Source organism: Agelaius tricolor, unplaced genomic scaffold (assembly GCF_023055355.1).
Source record: "Agelaius tricolor isolate 1412-34295 unplaced genomic scaffold, bAgeTri1.0.p SCAF_3, whole genome shotgun sequence".
In the NCBI taxonomy this organism is placed as follows: Eukaryota; Metazoa; Chordata; class Aves; order Passeriformes; family Icteridae; genus Agelaius; species Agelaius tricolor.
In genome coordinates, this window is record NW_027269263.1 from 68,764,778 (window position 1) to 68,777,448 (window position 12,671).

The window sequence follows — 12,671 nt, forward strand, 5'->3', positions numbered from 1 at the left end:
GAAGCACCTTTTTTGAACTCTAGTGTGGAGCAGGGATGAAAGCAGCCAGCTGTCACCCAAACTCCATGAGGAACAGGACAGTGTGGAATCCCACCCCAAAATTCTAAATTTCATGTGTTGCCTGGGACTGCAAGGAATGGCCAGGCCCCAGGGCTGTCCCTCAGAGCTCTGTGCTGGGGCCAGCTCTGTTCAGTCTTTATTGACCACATGGATGAGAGGGTTGAGTCTGACATCAGTGAATCTGCAGGTGACACTGAGCTGGGAGTGTGTCACCATTTCCAGAATTTTTGATGGATTAATGGTCACTAACTGTGCCTGTCTGGGTGCAGCAGGACTGGGATGGTCCTTTCAGAGCCAAAACAAAATCCAATTCCAGAACAGCATTTCCAGAAGTCCCTGGAGGGGGGAAGAGCTTCTTTAGAAAGGGGCCAAAATTCTCTTTGCAGGAGCTGAAATGATGTTTTTGAGCTGCACAGAATCCCTGGATTGTTTCCTTCCCAAGCTTTACCTGCCTTAATGTGGATAAAGTATTTTTTGTGACTCATGGCTTCATTTCTCATGAAAATGTGTTCTATAATGTCAATATATTTCCTTAAAGTTCATTCAGGGTTGAAGATTTAGAGGGGTTTGGAATTTTCTCATCCAGTTCTTACCATTTGTTTCTCTTGATGGATGGAAATTATTTTGAACTGAAATTATTCTTGGTCAAACTGTCTGTGGTCAGGAGGTCTCCTTGTTCCCGACATCAGAGAAGGGCAATTCTCTGAATAGAGAAGAAAAATTGCTGCCTCTTTGAACCAACCCATCCAAACAGCTCCCTAAAATAAATCCTATTGATTTTCCATTAAAGGGGTTAAAAAAAAAAATTTCTGCATGACAGTACTGGAGCCTGGAGTCTTTGCCCCCATCCCCTTGTGGATATGATGGAAATGTGGTGAATGAAGATCTCCCCCAGTTTTTTGGGGTGTTTTTTGCTGTTCCTGGGTCTCTGGTTTAACCATCCCACTCTTTGCTATCCCAAAGATCTCTCTGGAGCTTCTCTGGCTGGGATTGGAACAGCACTGGGGAATTTATCAGCCCCCACCGACAAAGCTGCCTTGGGATCACTATCAGCACATGTCTGAGCTGAATTAGATGAGAGAGAAAAAGTTTTCAAGCATTGTGTGCTCACAGATGAATCACCCACTCCTGTAAAAGATTATCCTTAAAAAAAAAAATTGTCCTCTCTAAATATTCCATTTTACTGCTTGTTTTCCATTCTTCCCCTCCTCAAGTGTAAAACACTTGAAACCCTTTTCCTTTGCAGAGCGACTGAATCACCGTGAAACTCATTTGTCTCAAAATTATTCAGCATTAAATTTCAGGCTGTAATTGTTTAAATCGATCCTAAATTAGGCTACAAGTGCCTCGACAGTTTCTTGCAGCCTGTTCTTGTAGGGTTCTCAACGAGGTGATAAATCTTCCCACCCAGGTGGTCACTGGGCCTTAAAAACCTGTTGCTCCATCTCCAAAAAAATCCAAATTGCTTCACTCTGGAGCAGCAGAGTGGGATTTTTCCTCTCCTTCAAAGCCTCTCTTGTTTCTTATCTCAGCATGGTGTGGATGATGCTCCTGATACTTCTTTGCCCAAACTCCAGCAGCTGAAAATCCCCCCCAAAAAAACCCAAAAAACTCCTTACAAAGTCAGGTTGTGCAGCTGTTTTGGAGGATAACGATTTTTGCTGGAGCCAATTACCACAGCACCCACTCCAGGCACGGAGCCACTCACTTGTGGCTTCCCAAGGAGACATCCCTGAGAGCTTCTGGAATGTTCTCTTCCCATCCAATGAGTGGTTATTAAGGAGAAGGATGGTCCCAGCCAGCAGCTTCCGATGGCTCACCAGTGCTGATGGCTGCAGGCTTTGATGGAGGCTGGATGTTATTATTTATTACTAGAAACAAATTAATTGTCTTTCCAGGCTGGCTCCCTGCCAGCAGCATCCATTAAGGAGCAGGCATGGCTGATCCATGGGGTTTTTTCCCATTCAAGGATAATTTTAAAGCAATTTTAATGGTTCTGAGCCTCATATTTCAATTTTGGGTTGGTTTTTTTTTGCACTTGGCGTGGTGTTACAACCAAGATGTTTTCAGCTCTTGTTTGTGTGTTTCGTGTCAAGAGGGTAAAACCCACCGAGTGCAGAATTTGTGCTAAATCTCCTTTTCTAGCTTCAAATGAGAGACAAAATTATCTCTTGGTGGGAATCTGACTCTCCCTGTTGCTTCCAACATTTTTTCAGATAATTTCTCCTCTTGGGGGGGGAACATTGAGTGCAGTTCCTGCCTTTTTGTGGAAGCTTTCAGAAGGCTCCTGTGTCAGTCAGCTGCAGTCCTCCACCGAGGACTTCTGAGCTGCACAAAACCAGTTGCTTCAGGCAGAGTGTGTCAGGGTTTTAATTTATTTTAGAAACTCAACTTTTAATTTATTTTAGAAACTCAACTTCCACTCTCGCGTTCAGTGCATCCCAGGGCAGAGGAGCTCTCTCTGGGTGGACATTTTCAAGCGGTGCCCCTGGCAGGCAGGATTATTTTAGATTTATTTTTGTCCTCTTCAGATCTGCAGAAGCAGAGTCACACTTCACAAACCATCCCATAGGTGTGAGTCATGTCTGACCTGAAGGGAACAGCCCCATGTTTGAGGTCTCTGAGATCCCCTCAATCCCTGACATCACTGGATGTGCCTTGGAGTTGGACAGGAACTGGACAACCCTCATTTGCTCAGTGATTAATCACTAAATTGGGGGATATTTTGGGTTTAAAGGGACTTTTAAAGGGTTAGAAGGGACCTTTAAATGGATTAAATTGGGGAATATTAAATTGGGGTTTTTTGGGTTGGAAGGGACCTTTAAATGGATTAAATTTGGGGATATTAAAATGGGGGATATTTGGGGTTGGAAGGGGCCTTTAAAGGGTTGGAAGGGACCTTTAAAGGGACTCAATTGGGGAATATTAAAATGGGGGATATTTTGGGTTTAAAGGGACCTTTAAAGGGTTGGAAGGGACCTTTAAAGGGACTCAATTGGGGAATATTAGAATGGGGGATATTTGGGGTTGGAAGGGGCCTTTAAAGGGTTGGAAGGAACCTTTAAAGGGATTCAATTGGGGGATATTAAATTGGGGGTTTTTGGGTTGAAAGGGACCTTTAAAGGGTTGGAAGGGAGCTTTAAAGGGATTAAATTGGGGGGTATTGAACTGGGGGGTATTTTGGGTTTAAAGGGACCTTTGAAGGGTTGGAAGGGACATTTAAAGGGTTGAAAGGGACCTTTAAAGGGTTGGAAAGGACCTTTACGGGGTTGGAAAGGACCTTTAAAGGCCTTTCAGGCCAGCCCTGCTGCCATGACCAGGACCATCTTCCACTATCCTTGCTCCAAGCCCCATCCAACCTGGCCTGGAGCATTCCCACCGAGATTTGGGAGCAAAATGTTGATGCTGCTCCTCTCTGAGGCCACCAGGGTGTTTTGTTCACCTCAGCATGACTCTGCCATGTTCTCCCCTGGGTGCCCAGAGCAGCTGTGGCTGCCCCTGGATCCCTGGAAGTGTCCCAGGCCAGGTTGGATGGGGCTTGGAGCACCCTGGGATAATGAAAGGTGTCCCTACCCATGGGAGGGGTGGAATGGGATGGGATGGGATGGGATGGGATGGGATGGGATGGGATGGGATGGGATGGGATGGGATGGGATGGGCTTTAAAGTCTCTTCCAACCCAAACCATCCTGTGAGTCCAACCTCACCCTCACTCAGCACGTGCAGCTTATTTTCAGTGCCAGCTCATCGAGTACCCCCCAGACCCATAAATTCCTTGCCTTCCAAATTCCTTGTAATTTACTTTCTTTTCGTTTTTTCCCCTCTTGCTTTCAGTTTTTCCTCAGAAGTTGGGAGTAAACCACATGTATCTGCCCCCGGCCTCCATCGCAGGCCTTGATTGATTATTTTAATTACCCAGAGAGCCCTGTCAGGCTCCCTCAGCAGCAGCATTGCTCTCATAAATCCTCATTTTGCCTCACAGGGCTGGTGTCAGCCCCAGCCCCTGTTACCTCCCTGGCCAGGGGAGAAGCCTTTTAGCCTGGCCACCCTCCCGCTGGTTTGAAGCTCCAGCTGCACATTCCTCATTTGCAAACTCATTAAGAATCCCTGGCAGCAGAGCAGGGCCTTGGGATGCTGAGGCAGAGCAGCTTCTCCTCCCTGCTGAAAATCCAGTGGGAAGTCACAGATCCAAGTGCCACAGGAGTGACACTCACCCAGTTTCCCCTTTTTCCTCCAGCTCCTTTTTTTTTCCCCGAGATTTCTGCAATTTTAAACCAGTGCTTTGCCTTCACCGGGGTTTTTTGGTGATGGGTGAGCTGGAATTCCAGGAGGAAGCTGGAAAGGCAAAGTCTGATAAAGTTCACTTCAAGGAAGCTGTATTGCTCCATTGTGGTGGTGTTCACTGGGATCCCAGGACGAGGGAAAAGATGAGAATTGTGACTCCATGTTTCAGAAGGCTGATTTACTATTTTATGATATAATATAATATAATGTTATGTTAATGTTATGTTATGTTAATGTTATATTATATTATATTATATTATATTATATTATATTATATTATATTATATTATATTATATTATATTATTAGAAAATTATATACTATTATATTAATTAATTATATCTATATTATATTAAAAGAAAATGATATGCTAAAACTACACTAAAGAATAGAAGAAAGGATTTCATCAGAAGGCTAGAAAAGAAAGGAATAGGAAAGAATGAAAATAAAATCTTGTGACTGACCAGAGAGTCCGAGACAGCTGGGCTGTGATTGGCCATTAATTAAAAACAACTAACATGGACCAATCCCAGATGCACCTGTTGCATTCCACAGCAGCAGATAATCATTGTTTTTTTTCCTCTGAGGCTTCTCAGCTTCTCGGGAGAAAACATCCTGGCAAAGGGATTTTTCAGAAAATATCATGGCTGCAGTCCATCACCAGCATTCCTCCAGGAATGTCTTCCATGGAATCCCAGGATGGTTTGGGTTGGAAGGGACCTTAAATCCCACCCAGTGCCACCCCTGCCATGGGCAGGGACACCTCCCACCATCCCAGGGTGCTCCAAGCCCTGGCCTTGGACACTTCCATGGCTGGGACATCAAAACCTTCCACATCTTCTCTGGGAAACCTGGTTCTTCCATAACTCTCTTTTCCCTAGGAAAGTTTAATATTTGCTGTTCCAAAACACACCAGAGCTTTCATTTGGGGCCTTGGTTGGGCTGGGCTCTGTGCACCCATCAGCTGAAATCTGGGTGCCTCCTATCACACCACAGATGTTTTTCCCTTCCCTCTCCTTGCTCCATAAATCCAAAATAAATCCCAAATCCAGCCTGGAACAGTCTCCCATGAAACACTTGATGGATGGTTCCAGGAGAAGAAACTTCCCTGTGTTCTTGCCAGGCTCCTCCAAAATCCCATTATTTTTTTTGCCTCGCATTTTGAAGCCCGGGCCCGTTTCATTGAGGAGGAATAACTCTCATTCCCGGGTTTTGAAATGTTTTCCTAATCACAAGTGCTGCATGAGAAGAGCCATCACATTTTGAATAATTGATGGCTACTTTATTGAGTTGTCAGCACTAATTCATCCTCCTTTTGAAGCGCTGCGACGTTCAAAGGAGCCATCCTTTCACAGCGTGCTCATTTTTCCAGGAAAAGTTCATTTTTATAATCACTTTTTTTTTCCCCTTTTTCCCTCCCCCACTGTGGAATGTAATTGTAGCTGAGAGGGAGGGTTGAGGCACGTTCCAGCACCCTCTAAAATGCCTTTATTCCTCCTCTGGCTGCTCATTTCTCTGCCTCCCTCCTCTCGCAGAGGTTTAATTATACCTGTTTTAAAAGCACATTTTGAAATATGACACCCAGCTCTGCGGCAGAACAAAAGAGACATTAATCTATTGTTGAAAGGGAAGGTAAAAAGCTCTTTTTTTTTGTGTGTGTTCGTGGCAGGGGCTGCCCCTCCCTGACAAGCAGCGTTCGGTGGGAGTAGTTGGGATTTTGGAGGCAGGGACTTGTCAACAGGAGAATTATAAAAGGAGCAACAATGCAGGAATGCTGCCATTCCACTGGAATATTTCTCCTGGCACCCTGCCTCTGGAATCTTCCTCCTGAAGTGGATAAACTTTGCAGTTGGAAGGCTCATGGTGCTCTAATTTACATCTGAAAGAACTGAGGGAAGGCAGTGAATTAAAAGTTTCCCCCTCCTGGTTTTAATCTGTAAATAGAGCCTTTCCATTAAAATAAAATAAAATAAAAATAAAAATAAAATATAAATAAAATAAAATAAAAATAAAAATAAAATATAAATAAAATAAAATAAAATGAAATATAAATAAAATAAAATAAAATAAAATATAAAAAATAAAACAAAATAAAACTAAATATAAAAAATATAATATAATATAATATATAATATATAAAATATAATAAAATATAAAATATAGAATAAAATAAACAGTCTCTCTCACGCACACAAAGCCGTCAGAATAGTAATTTTTATTTTTTTGGCAAATATTTTGCTTTTGTGCTGGGATTTTTGCTTTGTGTGAGCTGCACTTTAAAGAAGGGAAAAGTTTTTCCCTCTCCCCATGAAATTGAACCAGGTCTGGTCTTCCTGGGGCTGATCCAGGATTTCCTGGGGAATTCACACCATTGGGATGCAGTATTTAATTAAAACATTTAAGGACTTTGTGCCTGTAAAGAAAACTGCTACAGGGTGTGAAAATCGAGGAAATGCTACAACTCTGTAGGAGAGCCCTGGCCAGGGCTGGTTTAATTCATTAATTAATTAATTCTCTGTTTAACTCTATTTTTTTTATCATTTAGGGGTGGTGTCAAATGTGGTGTTGAGGGGCAGGTTGAGCCCTTGCCAGGCATTCCCTGTTTAATTCCTGCTCTGTCATTTTCCACCACAAAATGAAAAATATTATTAATCCCTGTCCTCCCAATTAGCAAAGAGGTGTTGGAGATGCTCCATCCCTGGAAGTGTCCCAGGCCAGCTTGGAGCAAGCTGGGGTAGTGGAAGGAGTCCCTCCCATGGCAGTGGGGCAGAACTGGGTGCTCTTTCATTTCCCTTCTAACCCAAATCCCTCTGGGATTCCATGCCCCATTTTCCTGGAGTAAGAGCTGCCAAAATGTGCAGGAGCTGGGGTTTTAGAGCTCAAAATGCTGGACAAATCATGGACCTGAAAATAAAAACTCAGTGGGAATAATTTGGGCTGTCCCTTGACTTGTTTTGATCAAAAACTTCGTGTCTTCCTCTGGAATTCCAGTTTTATTGTTTTTCTTAAGTACTGGACCAACAAAACCTTTTTTGAGGTCGATATTGATTTAGCAGAAAGCTGAGCTGTTTTTCAGAGGACATGGGTTTATCACAAGCCATTTCCAACTTCTTCTCACCCAGAGTGGTCCTGGCAAGGATGGTTTGGAGGGACTCAGGATCTCACAGCCAGCAGTGCTTTACTTTTGTGGGAACCGAGCTGCTCAGCACCACCTCGGACATTTGACCTCGCTTTTGTACCCTGAGGTCTCCCAGAAAACCCTCTTGGAATTCCTCTGAATTCTCTCTAAATCCTCAGCTCTGAATTCCTGTTGGTGAGGGAATGGCTCCTGGGACACGGAGGTGGAAAATCCTCCCTTTTCACACAGGGTGCAACTGCTGTGATTCTGCTGAGGGACAGGAGCTTGTGAAAGAGTTTAGCCAAAAAAAAAAGACTTTCTAAAGGGTATTTAATTGGCTCTTCACTTGGAGAGAGTCAAAGAAACTCCTTTTGGGAAGTTGATGGAGCCACAGGCCTCAGCCGCCTTCGTACTGCTGAAGTGGAAAATCCGTAAACACAGATTGACCTCGTGTTGCAGAAACCACTGAATATTTAAAATTCCTCTTTCCTCCCCAAAAATTGCCCTTTTTTTGCCCAGTGATGGACCCAAATTGTCTGTTTCCTGCACTGTACAGACCCCAGATAGGATGATTATCCCATTTCTCCAACACTTCCCTGTTTGATGCATGTTCCCCATCAGGCCATGTGTTTTTCTGGATAAGACAGGAAATGTTTGTTCTACATAGGTATGAAACAAAAAGCTGTAACTGAGTAGTATCTCAGAAAACCCTCTTTGAATTCCTCTGAATTCTCTCTAAATCCTCAGCTCTGAATCCCTGTTGGTGAGGGAATGGCTCCAGGGACACGGAGGTGAGGATGGGATTTGTGGGACTCGGGGTGGAAAATCCTCCCTTTTCACACAGGGTGCAACTGCTGTGATTCTGCTGAGGGACAGGAGCTTGTGAAAGAGTTTAGCCAAAAAAAATAGACTCTCTAAAGGGTATTTAATTGGCTCTTCACTTGGAGAGAGTCAAAGAAACTCCTTTTGGGAAGTTGATGTAGCCACAGGCCTCAGCCACCTTCGTACTGCTGAAGTGGAAAATCTGTAAACACAGATTGACCTCGTGTTGCAGAAACCACTGAATATTCAAAATTCCTCTTTCCTTCCCAAAAATTGCCCTTTTTTTGCCCAGTGATGGACCCAAATTGTCTGTTTCCTGCACTGTACAGACCCCAGATAGGATGATTATCCCATTTCTCCAACACTTCCATGCTCGATGCATGTTCCCCATCAGGCTGTGTGTTTTTCTGGATAAGACAGGAAGTGTTTGTTCTACACAGGTAAAAAACAAAAAGCAGTAACTGAGTAGCATCCTGCTAGTAAATGAGCAGTAACCCAGTAGTAGCTGAGCTAGTCCAGTTTGCTGTTTCTGTGTGAAACTGAGTGAAATTTGCTGCCGTTAATTGCAACAATATCAGAGATTAATTCCTGCCATTCCATCCCCGGGAGATTCATTTCTCCTGGACTCTCTTTGCATTCCAAGGGCTCTCCCATAAGCGATCTTGAGTGCCACCTGCCTTCCCAATAAAGCCTGGAATCCATCCGTGAATATGACAACGAAAATGACAACAAACATGACAACAAACATGACAACATCCCAGAGACAAACGATCTCCGCTCCGAGTTAATTCCCGTTTCCCAGCAGGGCTCCGCGGCGGCCCCGCTGGGTTTGGAAGCGCTGCTGTTTGGTTAATAGATGAATGTTTTGTGTGGATGGCTCCATCCCAGCCAGGTTTGGCTCCCTGGCCTTCCCTCTGAATGCCTGCATGGATTTATCCACAGGACAATCAGCAGAATGTCGTTAGAAACGGGAAAACAACGGGTGATAAAACAGAGCGCTGCTTCCCCGCCATCCATGACTGCCTGGGAGGCCTCTCGGAGGTGCTCTGGCTGCTGGGAAGGGGAGATGGCTCCGTCAGGAAATGATGCACAAATTCCACATGGGAAGGGACAATCCATGGCCCCATCCAGCCCATTTTCCAAGCAGGATTGCTCGTTACGGCGCTGGCGGGGATTGAACAATGGCAGCACCGCCGTTATCAGACATCTCCCACGATGAGCTGACCCAGTAGGTTTTTCATTTCCCAGTTTGATGTCCTTTATTTTCTTTTTCTCCTAAAGTGTGTTTTTTTGGTGGGAAAAGACAACTTCTTTTCCATGCTGCTCTTTTGCTGGGTTTTGGGAGTGGGGTTTTGCCATCGCATGGGGCTTTTGGATGACAGAAATCCTGAATTAGGAGCAGGTGGTTGCTAAAGTGCTGAGTAGTTCCTTCAGTTGTTTTTACTTTTTTCCAGCAGGTCAGGGAGTGGAAATGCTGAGTGCTTAGTGTAGGAAACCCTGAAGTGCAGCTGAATAATTTTTGGGTTGTTTTGGTTTGGTTTTTTGGATGAATGGGAAGGTCTTTGGGAAAATCGTGATAAAAATAGTTGGGATCTGAAGGAAGCAAAGGTGTCCTTGATGGGCGATTCAGGATTTATCTTTATTGCAAGGCCTGCAGGGACAGCACCCAGGGAATGGCTCCCAGTGCCAGAGGGCAGCCAGGGATGGAATCTTGGCAATGAGGAATTCCTGGCTGGGCTGGGATTGCCAGAGCAGCTGGGGCTGCCCCTGCATCCCTGGCAGTGTCCAAGGAAGGACTGGAGCAGCCTGGGATAGGGGAGGTGTCCCTGGAATGAGATTTGAGGTCCCTTCCCACCCAAACTGCTCTGGGATTCTGGGATTTGGGACACCCAGAATCCATCCCGAGGGATTTTTATGGAAAATGGGGAGAGAAAAGAGAGGAGAAGGGAAGGGAGACCCTTCATGGTTTGCTGAGATTCCAAGTGAAGGCCCTGGGTCCATGAATGTCTTGGAGAGGAGATGGATCCAATGTCAGGCTGGGAGAGCTGGGAATGTTCCCCTGGAGAAGGGAAGGCTCCAGGGAGAGCTTCCAGCACATTGCAGGCCTGAAGGGGCTCCAGGAGAGCTGCAGAGGGACTGGGGCCAAGGCCTGCAGGGACAGCACCCAGGGAATGGCTCCCAGTGCCAGAGGGCAGCCAGGGATGGGATCTTGGCAATGAGGAATTCCTGGCTGGGCTGGAATTGCCAGAGCAGCTGGGGCTGCCCCTGCATCCCTGCAATGCCCAAGGCCAGGCTGGACACTGGGGCTGGAGCAGCCTGGACAGTGGGAGGTGTCCCTGCCATGGCAGGGGTGGCACTGGGTGGACTTTGAAGGTTCCTTGGAACCCAAACGATTCAGGGATTGCTTTGGGAGTATCTGTGTCCCATCTATGAGGTTCCCAGAAAATCACAAAATCCCTTGTGACTGGAAAAGCCCTCCAAGACCATCAGGTCCAACCTGTGCCCAATCCCCACCTTGTCCCCAGCCCACAGCACTCAGTGCCACCTCCAGGCCTTCCTTGGACACCTCCAGGGATGGAAGCTCCATCACAAGTCCAAGTGATGCCATTTCTGTGCTGGTTTAAACTGGTGTGGCCCAGCTTTCCTACTGGAGAAGGTCAGTCTGAAGGGGAAAGGGCCCTGCAGGCCTCTGGCATTTTCCAAATCCATCCCTGCTTCCAGAAACTGGGATACATCCTCACAGCATGGCTCCTCCTTGGAATCATCTTCCTTTGGGGAACGGCCCCACCCTTCTGTTGTCACCAGCAGGGGCCTGGGGAAAAAAGAGACAACAGGAGGAGAATACAGAGGGTTAAAAATATTCCAATTTTGCTCCCAAGCCCACGGATCTGTTGTAATTCCTGCTTCTCCTGGCAGGATCAAAGGCTGGTGTTGCCTGTTCTCCCATCTCCCCAGCTCTGAGTCTGTCATTCCCACATCTCCAGGGGTCTGGGGTGGACACTGAGGTTTGATGAGTTCCATGTTAACACGAGCTGCCGGATCCTGGGAGCTGCCTCCACACGCGAGGAATTCCCAAATAAATCTTTGGAGGCATCAGCGACAGAGCTGTGATCTCCTCGGGCTTTGATGTGTGAGCACAAGGCTGAATTTATTGAATAAATCACCAGAGATACCAGCACATGCAGCTGCCCTGAGTTTTCTCCTGTCTGTGCTTTTTGGGGGCAGGATTCTGGCTGGGTTTTCCCTTTTGGGATGTGCAAAGACCCCCCCTGAATCACCCTTAAATTGGTCAATTTGACCCTAGCTCATGCCACAATCCAAAAAATGCAAAATTGATTTGGTTTTTGCTGTTTTGTTTTTTTGGGGTTTTGGTGGAGGTTTTTCTGTTGGCTTGTTTGTGGGGTTTTTTTGTTGTTTTTGTTTTGTTTTGGGTTTTTTGGTTTTTTTTTTCTTTTGGTTTGGGTTTTTTGGGCTTTTTTTGGTTTTGTTGGGTTTTTTGGTTTTTTTTTGTAGATGCAAAAAAAATGTAACCCAAGAGACTAATTGAAATTATAGATTTTTTTTTTTTGTAATCTGCTTCATTTTGCAGGACACGAGGCTTCTTTTCATAGCTTCCAGCTTTGGGAAAAAAAAAACTCTGCATAATGCCAATGGTTCCATAAAATTAAAACTCAGGGTTAAGGATATTTGGGTTCTGTTCTTGTGTGGAGACCTTGAGTCCATCACCTCCCCTTTCCAATGGTTTTGCTTTTTGAGTCATTCCTGGAAGGAGGAGCAGGGAGGAGCCCTCAGCTCTGCTTGGGTTGTGTCTGGAGGTGCTTGGGAGGCCCCTCCTTGCTGAGCTGCTTTGGGATTTCTCCATCCCAGCCCTGGATTTGTTTGAAATCCTTTGGAATCACAGGAGGTGGGGATTGGGAATTCCAGTGTCTTGCTTGTCTTGGAGTTCAGTTGTTCCTGTGCACTAAAATATTGAAATTCAAGTCTTGCTGAACAAATTACTTGAGGGAAAAATTTTTCTCCTTCCTGTCCTTTTCCTAATGAATTCCTCTCTTTTTATGTATAACTTGCATTCCAGCACTGGGATGTTCTAATGGAAATGTGGAAAATTTTGCCCATTCTGTTGAGAAATACCTGAAGAATCAAATTGTCACCCTCTGGCCTTTTGTCTGGAAATTGGGGTGGAAATTCCCCTTTGGAAATATTTTTCTCCCTCAAATTTAAGACCAGCCTTAGCCCTGAATAAAATCAATGCACAGAAGAGAAAATTTCACCTTTCTGTCCTTTTCCTAACCAGTTCCTCTCTTTCCAGTGATTTTATGTATAAATTGCATTCCAGCACTGGGATTTCCTACTGGAAATGTGGAAAATTTTGCCCATTCTGTTGAGAAG

The 12,671-nt window shown here is 45.2% G+C and overlaps 1 protein-coding gene across 1 annotated transcript in view; it reads left to right on the forward strand.

Annotated features, from left to right (window-relative positions):
* EXOC4 (exocyst complex component 4) overlaps positions 1–12,671 on the forward strand; it is a 362,178-nt gene that overhangs the window by 269,957 nt on the left and 79,550 nt on the right. The window lies entirely within an intron of this gene.